This window comes from Haemaphysalis longicornis, unplaced genomic scaffold (genome assembly GCF_048455015.1).
Source record: "Haemaphysalis longicornis isolate Haplotype H1 unplaced genomic scaffold, Haemaphysalis longicornis Haplotype H1 scaffold_4, whole genome shotgun sequence".
NCBI classification, from domain to species: Eukaryota; Metazoa; Arthropoda; class Arachnida; order Ixodida; family Ixodidae; genus Haemaphysalis; species Haemaphysalis longicornis.
The window spans coordinates 131,585,098-131,596,307 of NW_027526361.1; positions in this window are offsets into that span (position 1 = coordinate 131,585,098).

Below are 11,210 nucleotides of genomic sequence, written 5' to 3' on the forward strand. Positions count from 1 at the left end.
GTGTGCCTAATTACCGGTCTTGCGAGTTCTTTTCTGTAAAACTGTTGGCGTGGCAGCGTTTGTGTGGAAATTCATTCCTAGAAAATTTCGAAATGAAGAATTATGCTGCTTACTATTGAAGTACGCCGACTTTTATCCAATTTATAGTGCAAGACGGGAGTTACTTTGTTGAAGAGCATTTACGCGTTTTCAAATATAAAAGCAATAGCAGAAGTTGCCATAATTAGAGCAATTTTAGTATTTATCGAAAGTGATCTTTCACTGCGTATAGTACGTAAAAAAACAAAAACGTATGAAAATGCTGCCCGTAGAGTGTCGCTTACACATTCTTGTAAATAAAGCATTGAAAATTAATGAGGGAAAACTTGATTGTGGCTAGTATCGTAGCGGTAATTTCGATAACATGAGCTGCCAAGATCGTTGCGGGCGCTTTCAATGTGTAGGTCTCCTAGCCAGGCCGGAAGTGTTTCACCCTGTCAACCGTCAGTTTGTCTGGTGTGGGTAATCTACTTGAGGCCCCGATACCCATAAATTACTAGCGTTTAGAAAGGCGTCTATCGGCCGGTCGTTCTTCAGCATCACGTACGCACTGAATAAAATAAAGTAGCAAGAAGAACGGCTGAGTGAAGTTTAGGCCAGGTGAAGGTAAGTCACCTTTGACTGAGTTTGGTTAGGCTTATATTTGACTACGTTTGGTTACGTTGGAGTAGACGTTTTCAGGAACGTGATTCCGTCGAACGACATGCAAAAATATTGTCTCTGTGAAATAGGGCCCCACTGTCAATCCGCGTGTGTTACCCGCGCATCATCGGTTTCTCATCCCTGGTAGCTCCCCCATTAGTGCTCCTGCCATTATTTGTCATTGATTGGTCGACAATGATCAAGCCAGTCATAAAGCACAGTATCCGGCGCCAACACCTCAAACCGGCACAGACAGCCCAGTACTTGTCAGCAGCGCCTTGCCTATTTCTCTTAGGGCATTGTCTGATGTCGCACTGCACTGGTGTCCACCAGAGTAAGAATATGAAATTAGTTATTCGTCTTCTCAACTGCTTTAACTCTAAATGAACCTTATCGCTTTTTTAATTCTCAGGGAAGTAAGCATATACACGGCCATTTTATTGGTCAGAGTTGAGGTCAGCATTTTTTATTTTGAATACAAGAATAACGCCGAACGCCTAGCGGACAAATGTTGGCAGATACACCTTTACAACTCTTAAAGGCTCTATTGTTACCTAGCTTGTGTTTTTCCAGCGACATTTTTGTTGTAGCTAAGCTGCAGGATTTCTTTCGATATACGTGAACACTGAGGCACACATCACCAAGCATTTGTACAAGTTTGAGATTGTCTATGTACATATTCCGTTATCGCTTTGCACTGTGCTAGTAGTAGTCATCCTCATATACCTCGATATCGTTGTGTTCCTCATGCCAAGCCTTAACGACAGGCTGGGCTCTGCGGCGGCGCGCACGTGCACGACGCATGCGCAGCGCTCCTGGAGTCGCGTCGAGGTTCCGTGGAGCAAGTGTGGCGCCAGCAGTGGCGTTGTTGGTTGCCACGCCACGGAGACGGGGGGAGCGGGTGGGCTTCTAGGGGGTTTTCGCCAGTTTTCTTCTCTTTTTTTTTTGCTGAAGCTACTGCGCCAGCCGGGGTCGATCGGCGCCCAGACTAACTTCGGTAACTCTTCCCCAGCCCTCAACTCCAATCCTGCCCTCTTATCCGGCTTTGCATTTTCTACAGTCGTATCACTTGCACAAGCTTACAACACTTGTGAGGCGGAGTTAGCGAAGTGTCGTAACGCCTATATACAGATATCACACGCGGTAGTGTGGAGTCGTTTTGACTGCATGAATTAAGTAAGTCTAATTCGCTCTACAATCTCACAAAATGGAGCTAATTATACAAGATGGAAATCTTATGGGAGTTCAGTTTTAACAGCGAGATCGAAATCCGACCACCCGTCGGCGGCCAGCCGACAGATTTCGTAGGCGCTGTAGTCGGTGAGGAGCGCAGTTGAAGCAGTCAAGCTGATCCGGTCAGGTACGCGTCATAATCTACGTCACAAAAAATCGGCACGGAGGATACTGAAAGGAGAACAGCGCTTTCGCGTTGAATTTGATACTGAATAAATTCACGTAAATTTACCCAGAGTAGCCGAAAAACGCCTTCGGGATTTGGACTTTACTCTGCACAAGTAATCTTACAATATTTACAAAGCAGTTAAGTGCCCCTTTAACTCTCACAATTATGCTTTTTTTTTGTGGAAAGGTTGTAGTTCGCAAATCTGGTGTATTGGTGTTTCCGTCGCTGTTTCCCGGGATTTCTGGTCGCCTTCCTTTTGTGAGGGAGGTATTTCAGATGCATATATTGTTTTCGGGCGTTCACTTTGATAATTTGCCGACTCATTCGTATTCCAGCGATTCTTTTGCAGGATTTTTTGTAGTCTTAGATATTATTGATCGAGCGAAAGTTCAAGAAAGCGAAAAACTGGCGCAGCCGTCATTAGTGCTGGAAGGCTTGAGAAACAGCATAGTTGGTGGCCCCTGTACCTTCGTCGGAGACCCGGCTGTTGCACCACACATGGATTTCAGAACTTGCCGCTGCAGGTTCTCCATGACTGGCAGGCTCGGATAGTTTGTCCGCAAGCTTTCACGTCTCCCAACGTGACCCGCGTTAGCACGCGCTAGAACCCGCGGCAACCGGCTCCGCTAACACGTCGTTGGTTGCGCGAGCTTTTCCGGGCTTCTCACTTGCAGCGCAAACGCACGTGAACTGGCGAGTAGAAGGGCACGGAAGAGATCACGGTGCGAACGCTGAGCGGAGTGTTTTCGAAGGTGAAGTTGCGTGGCACCGGACGCTCCTCACAGGGCTCACGCTCTAGTGCGCTGGGCATTTTTTATTGACATTTTTTTTTGCGAACGCCACCGGAGCAAACTCAAGCTTACAGTTCTACTGTCAAAAATACAACAAAGTAAAAAATTTATAAAAGCGAAAAATCCGAGATAAAAAAATGAAGAGAGCTCACACTAACGCGTAAGATTTGAAGGTAGCGAAGCTGTAAACAACCTTCCCGATTGATTGATTGTAGGGTTTAACGCGCCGACGCAACGCAGGCGATGAGGCGCGCCGTAGTGGAGGGCTCCGGATTAATTTTGACCACCTGGGGATCTTTATCGTGCGCCGAAATCTCGTACACACGGGCGTTTTTGCTTTTCGCCTCCATCAGAAAAGCGGCCGCCGCGGCCGGGAATCGAACCCGCGACCTCGTGCTCAGCAGCGCAACGCCTTAGCCACTGAGCCACCGCGGCGGGTAAACAACCTTCACGACCATCACGTCGGTTTAAGTCCGCGAATACAGCCGATTTGCTTCTTCTTCGCTGAAGCAAGGACCTTGCCTCCATCATTTCTGCAATAAGTGGGAGCTTCCTTAATTTTTTCTTTTTTGGAAATGATAATCATTGGACCTTACCTTGGAGGGGCATACGCTATGACGTGTTTTTCTCGTTCCCAGCAAGTTCTGCCACGATTACGGTGAACGCTGGAATATTTTATTTTGGCCAATCTTGGCGAATCTCCCTGAGTGTGTATAGGCTTGCCTTGCAAACGTGCGGCGGGGACGTCGGGCGGTCGCCGCGAGGCATGCACACACGAGCGCTCCGCATTGTCTTTTCTTTGTTTCCAAAGCAAAGCTTTTTACCTCTACCAGCTAATATTTTCACCGTGGAGTGCGCGACAAGTAATTCCCAACGCGGCTCAGGATGGGGAAGGCGCTTTTTACTCACAGAGCCCAGTGAAGATGGCGCGGCGAATAGACGGTATTACCCAGCGTTCCCCGTGCCCAGCCCGGCGGGCGCGTCGGCGGAACGGCTTTGTCGTCTGCTTTATCGACGGTTGTATTGCGACTGTTTTGGCGCAGCTTCGCCCTCATTGCGTGCTTCCTTCGCACGGCTTGATTACCTTGTTCGACAGCACCTCATATGTAACCCGCACGTGACGGAATTAAGTGGTCGTACGGCAAAGATGCGTTAAGAATTGGTTTGCAGAGCTGAAAAACAAGATGTAGAGACCCCCAGACAGACATCTGGCCGCTAGAGAAACGCTGTCTTTTGCGCACTGCTTGCCAAGAATGGGACTTCATTTCCTGAATTGGTAAATACCAATTCGGTTGTGCTTTAACAGGTATTACAAAAGGCGAAACGGGCAACTGGTTCTCATAAATAGCGATTATAAAAGTCCCCTCAGCTTTTTCGCAATTCTAACACTTACTAAACTGACTAGTTTAAATCGGTATAAAAGGGAATCACTAAGCTCAGATGCCGAATTGTTTCGGTGTCAACGCTTTGGTCGCGCGGTGGTGTAGCCCCCACCTAGCACATCAGGATGGCTAGGTTCTGTTGTCTCACCCTTCGGAAGACGCTCAACTCCGTTTTCTTTCTACCGACGCATGGCTGGGCTAGAGCTGTGGTGTCCTCCACTCTAGCCCGGCCGTGGGCGACGCTGCTGCGTTCAGGAAGCCGTCCTCACGAATCGCAGGTATCGGCTGGAAGCATCTGTGGTTTCACTCTTTGTAAGGCCACGTGTGTGAATTGAAGTGACCTCAAATAGGCAGTTATTGTGGATGTCGCTTACAGCTTTGCTTTCCAGCCACCTTGACAGCGTGGACTGGAGGCAATTTTTTTAACTGCCTGGAGGTAGCCGCGACGCGCGCGCTGACGTTCGCCTGGCATTTTGTTGCTATTTTAAACTGCGGGAAAGAAAAATAACGATCTGCTGAACAGCCTTACTGTTAAAATATTCATCTCATATGCCTACCTCGCAGAACGAAGATAACAAAGATAATGAAGACAGCTGTGTAAGTTAATGTTATGATCAGACGTGATTCGACAGCCAGTTGCGCAGTTTCATACAAGCGCGTGCACGGTGAGTACATTTTCACCATTTTTCTTGCGCGAGCTCTTAAGCGCCCACTCCTGCGATTACGGGGCGCCGTCGTCCCTCTAAGTAACCGAGCGGAAGGAGAGGACACAGACTTCAGAGGAGATACACCGAGCGGGGAAGCGGAAGAAGAAAGACTAGAGAAAGTGTGAGGCGGGCAGCAATATGGAGCGGCCACGCAAGACGCGTGTGGGAAAACCGCGCCTTGGAGTCTAGTGGCGCCCGAGAAATGAGACACAAAACCAGGCATCCATGAAAGCAAGCGTCTTGTTTTTTATATTTCACAAAAAGCGCAGAAGCCCAGCAAGCGCTGTGTGCTGCACGTCCATCGGCCCTTAATCGTCATCTTCGTTGCGTCGTTCACCGAACCACGTGACGTTTTCGCGGGAGCCCTAAGCACGATTATTGAAGGCGGCGACGCCCTATAACAACGTGAGAATAGCGCCTACCGTCCTGCGTTCGCTTATCACGCGATCACTCCTAAGACGCAGCAGATATGTGCCGTAATCCTGAATAATAACACTAATAATAATGCTTGATTATAACAAAATACTGAATACATATGCTGGCCTGTCAAAGTCAGAGGGGGCTTGTGGGGCATGTCCGGCAGCTGACAGCAAGACTGCGTTTTGCGCTGCGCTAAAATTTCGTATTAGGGAGTGTCGGGATCGTCAGACAATACTGTGTTCGTGTTTCCGTCATTCATTTGGGTCTTTTTTGTTTTTGTAGTAGTTTGAGGGCAAGATGTATAAAAAGCGTATTGCTTAAAGCGAATGACTTCGATTCCTTCCTTCTGTCCTCTCTCTCTCTCTCCCTCCCTCTTTCCATTCTTTCCTTCCTTCCTTCCACCCTCCCTACCGTTCTCCCTGTTTCCTTTTGTTACTTGCTTCACCCCTTCTTTCTTTCCTCCTTCTTCCTTTTTTCCTTCCTTCATTCCTCCCTCCCTCCCTACCTTCCTGCCACCCTCCCTCTTTACTCGTTCCTTTTTTCTCTCCCTTATTCCCTCCCTTCCCCCTCCCTCGTTTCTCTTCGAATTTTTTCTCTTCCTTACTTTATTTTTCTCTTTTTGTTTCTTGATTTCACATATTTCTTTCTCTCACTCGTTTTGCATCGCTTCCAGTCTCCCTGTTTTCATTATTTCAATCAATCAGGTGTTGTGCGCTTTTGTGTATTGTAAAACCTTACCACCTACGATGACAAACATGATTAATATATATCCGTAGCCCAAAGAACCTCTTGTCTAAATATGAAAGAAGCAGGCTCATTCACACAAGCTTCCACGGAAGCTAAGATGGCTAACACTGTACAGGAATGCTTTAACAAACTTAAAATTTCCAGCTACAACTTGTTCCCTGTGGCATTCGACTGGGAGTTATTTTTGCAGCCATTGTACGTTGTTTTGATGTACAAAAAAATCTGTACATGACCGGGAATGGTGACTTTGGTGTTATGTATTATCAGCCGCAGGAACGCAATAAAAATTGGCACAATCGCATAGAGAGTGGTCACGGCCGCGGAAGATTTCAGCAGAACAAAGCATTGAAAGACTAGATTCTTTGTTATATTGCTTTATCAGTGCAGCAGTACGAACCCAATCAACATTCTTCTATCGAACCAATGAACTCGCTTTCTTCATTTCAACGTCGTGCAGGGCGAGTAACTAGAGCAATTCTTTTGATGACCTGATATTTAGTTCCCCTAGCCTTAACATTTGTCCCAATTATGGCCAGTGCACGCAAAAAGAGTTTTTTTTGACGTGATCAATGCGAACTCACAAAAAAGCACATAGTTGCCAGGCGACGAAGCTTTTAGCGCAGTGAAAAATCAATACTTACCAGCGGCGTATACAGAGCAAACTAATGGTATAGTACACGTTTGGAAGAGTATTGCTCAAGCGAAGGGACAGTCCGCACTTTTCACGGTGATACTTTTTCAGAAGCAGCACTTGCACTCGAGCAGAGAGCTGTAAGTGTTTCATGGGATGCTAGTGCCTGCCTTTTTAGGATGTATTTTTAGCGGATAGAAGGTACTTGTGGCAAAACGAATTATGGTCTTTTCGTGGGAATTGCTGTTCTTTTGCCTTGTGGTTGCTAGAGCCAGGATAATATCATCTTCCTTGACTAACGAGACGGACGCCGAAGTAATTAAATATTTCGGGAAGATGACGGCCGCACCAGGAATCAATCTTGCCCTGGTGTCTTTCAAAAAGCACTGGGACCAGGTGGACAACATCTGGACACGTCGCATGCCTCAGCCTGTAACAACTTGGACTTTTCAAAGAGGTGGGCTGTGGAATTTTATCTACGAAAATAATGTTATAGAGAGGCAGACCATGGCTATCGTCCCGAGTCTTGAAATTAAGCCTCATCAATTTGTAAAGGCTGTCCAAGAGAAACGCATATTTCACAATTTCCTACAGTGGGTCATCATCAACAGCACTGCGGTGTGCTCGGCCCAGCCGAAAGAGTGTATTCGGGCATTGGGAACTTGCTTCACGGAAAAAGACTTCGGCTCCCAAGGCCACGAACACACCCCTTCTACTTCTGTCTTGCCCAGGCAAGATTCGGGACCGCACTTCGATAAAAGTGACGTCATCAAATCAAAGCGAAGTGCACGTTCCAGCCGAGAGATCACTGTCGCCTGCCTACTGCCAGCGTACTACAAGGACTTCGACTTCTGTAATATGCCTCGTTTTAAGGATTTGCTTGCCTTGCTGAAGATGAAGAACGTTTCCATACAATATAAGTATTACTCTAACTTTGCTCTTATTTACGAAGACCTCTACTGTCAGGTAACAGATGTTTTGATGAGCAATATGGGACTGAATACAAAAACTGTAGCGGCATTTACTTACAGCGACGTAAATTTCTCGTACGACACTTTCTATGTCAGAAGAAAGAAGGGCCGTATTATGCACGTCTCTGATATTGTCGCTAAATGTTCATGGGTTCTTGCAGCTGTAACAATCGTATTGGTATCAAATATTGGTGTACTGTTGCTGTCCGGATCGAAGATGTCCTTAAAGGAAGTAATAACATTGCTTACATTTCTATGGGCATCGCTGTTGGGCACACCAATGCCAATACCACGATACGAGTCTCGGCGGCGTGGCCTGAATGTGTCACATGTTTTTTGGATCCTCGGCGCGATGCCACTGTCTATCTGGTTCTGCGGTGAGCTGACGTCGTCACTGGCCATGAACATTCCGCCGGACAGCTTGGACACGCTGGAAGAACTTGAGGCTGCTCTGGACAAGGGCTCCGTTGCGCCATGTGTAGCTGAAGAGGCGGCTACGTCACGAGTTTTGACGGACGAAGCAGAGCATGAAAACCCCCTTGCGGGAAAGCTACGTGCTGCGTTCAGGATGCGAAAAGAAGCCTTGCTGGTCAAGGATCAAAAGAGTTGCCTTCTGTGTGCAACAAAGACCGATCGTGTGTGTTTTTCCAGCCGGATTTCACCTCAAAAAGTGGCAATGGTCTCCCCCGACCTCATGGAGTTTCGTGAAAGGTATATGCTACGGCTGGCCATAATGGCGGTTAGGAAAAGGTTTCCTCTCCGTGACGCTTTCAGGGATTTCCTGTTGAGACTGCAGGAGGGCGATCTGCAGTGTAAAGTGAAGGGCTCATGCATGGTTGCGCAATTTGGCGAGGAATCAATACCCGAAGTACCGGCACTTGGGCTGGAGCGGTTCTTCGCGATGTATGCTCTTTTCCTGTCTGGAAGTGCGTGTGTACTGCTATTTGAACTTATGCTGGATTTTGTATCCCAGCGTGCCATTTGGTTTTGTCCTGAGAATGTTTGCTCAAGCGAGGAGAGTTCCAGTTTGGATAATTTGTGGCTTACACCGTCCAAACACTATAAAAACAAGTAGGAACACCTGTTTAGTTGCGGGTATCCACGAAGCATTAAATTTAAATCAGTTTCACCTACTTTAATATTGGCAGAAATGGTTTCTTGAGATTCTACACATGGTTGGCACACATTTTGTATCGACGTTGTATCAAATACGCTAAGGATTGGGGCCACGTAAGAAATTTTTAGTTGCGGCGTTGTCCTGATTTTCAAGAAATGAGGCCATCTATGTTTACGAGCCGTCAATACTTACTGTGCTAGTGTTGGAAAAATAGGCCCTGCCAATAACAGCCATTTAGTAAGTATATATACTCATAAACTGGCACACAGCGTGTTCCCATATCGCACCCGTGTTTGCTTGTTTTACGGGATGAATAGTACATATTTCCGGGGAGGTTGTTCCGCAGTATTTACTGCAACCAAGTTATGATTACCCGGGATAGGCACTTGCTTTCGCCCAACTACATTTCGCAGCTTCTCATCCACGATGAAAAATAGGTAAATATAAGCAAAACTTATTTAGGCTATCCTTTCTGAAAACTATTTCGGAATGGGAGACCCTAAGTGACGCAAGAGTGAGCATTGTTGAGAACGATGCGTTTGTAAAAGCTTTACGAAAATGTGTGCACGTATGTTTTAGTGAGAATTGTAGTGTCAACCTGTCTTGTATGTGTCATTGCACTGGGTGTAATTTGTATCTGTGAATCCCTCGCCTTTACTGCCACAAATGATGATGTGGATGGACAAATTAATGAATAAATAAAAATAAAACATATACTTAAATGTACACATCTGTTTGCGTGTTTGGAGTGTCATTCGTCGAAGTAGGTTGATGTATTACAGCTTGCAGTGTCCCATTTGGTCATCACAGGATTGTTTTAGGCGGAAGGTACCTTTTTGAAGAAAAGCAGAAACACAGGCGCAAGCGCAATGATTCCAACCATCTGTCGCAGACGGAAGACCTGCAAAAGCTTCAGCGGAAAAAAAAACATGCGCGCTGGGTACTCAGTGAAAATCTCTAGTGGATAATCTTAGAAAAAGGGGTTTGGTGTTCAGGGTGTTCGAAATTAAGTGATTACACTCGTTTAGCATCACAACATTCAGCTTTAACTTTACCCCTACTCTCGGTAACATAAAAGGGATGCCAAACTGCCCACCAAGGTTATTTGTAGCACCGTATTGAAAAAAAAAAATACGCAATAGGTGGGATAATTCATAAAATATGTGACGTTAGAAATAAAATCAAAATGTAAATCAAAATTCAAGTCTTCACAATAAAAATCTGCAGAAATTTAGGGAATTGTTTAATAAGGCGTGTATTCTTTTGCCGCTCGTCTACAATGTGAGTTCTGTACAGCAAGATCTGGCTATGATGAAGCAAACATGTTGCGTGGTTTCCTTGTTTTCCAATTTTGTTTCCTATTTTTAAAGTGATGGAAATTCCAATATTAGCGATCAAGGGCCTTTATTTCACCAATTATGTATTTTCTTGCAGATCCAAGGTGGAGTCCAGGGTCCGTTTGATTTCGCTATTTTTATTGGTATTTCCAAGGTTGTTTTTCGGACTTTTTTAGTTTAGTCTTTGGTTTTTGAATGAGGTGTATAAGATGCATACGTTTTATTTTATCGGTCCAGGTTAGTAAAGATATATTTATTATTCTTTGATCTTTGGGTTTCTCAAATTTTTGTTGAACCAATTACCTCTATGTACGCTATTGTAACGATTAAATAGTTACTTTCACTAATTCTCCATATGCAAGGGAAAGTTTGACATCCCCCTGAATGCAGCCGCATGGCTACCAAGGAAAGCTATACAACTTTCTCAGAAACTTCGCAGTTGAAGAAAAATTTGTCCTGGTCCAGGATTCGAACCCGGGGCCACCGCTTAAAGGGACACTGAAGTGAATTTGTCAAGCTCCCGTTTTTGCTTGCACTGCGTAGACTGGCTCAAATTAGCACACTTTTCATCGTTTATCCGGTTGACAAATTGGTAATTATTTTACAAAGCGCGAAAGAAGAAAAACTACCATGCGCGGTTTGCGGCGGCCGCACCAACTAAGCTGTGACGTTGGGAGGAGGGGGCACCATGATTGGACGATGCCCAAGGTTAGCAATCAAACAAATTTCGGTTTCGGTTTCGGTTCTGTAAAACAACATGTTTGACATCCGATGGCGTCGTTGGATGGACATTCTCAATATCCCAGTAATCGTAGTACCGCGCTTCTGCAATGTTGTCGGCTGTAAAATGCATAAGATAAGCCTCCCAGGACGGCTTGGAATAGTAGCATTCACTAACCGAGGCCTACGCAGTGCATGAACGCCCTCCGCGTCCCCGCAGACACACAAATGCATGCGCTTTTCCCCCATATTTGGAGCTTGCCTCACTCATGCCTGTATCGTAAAAAGCGTGTTCGCCCGAGGC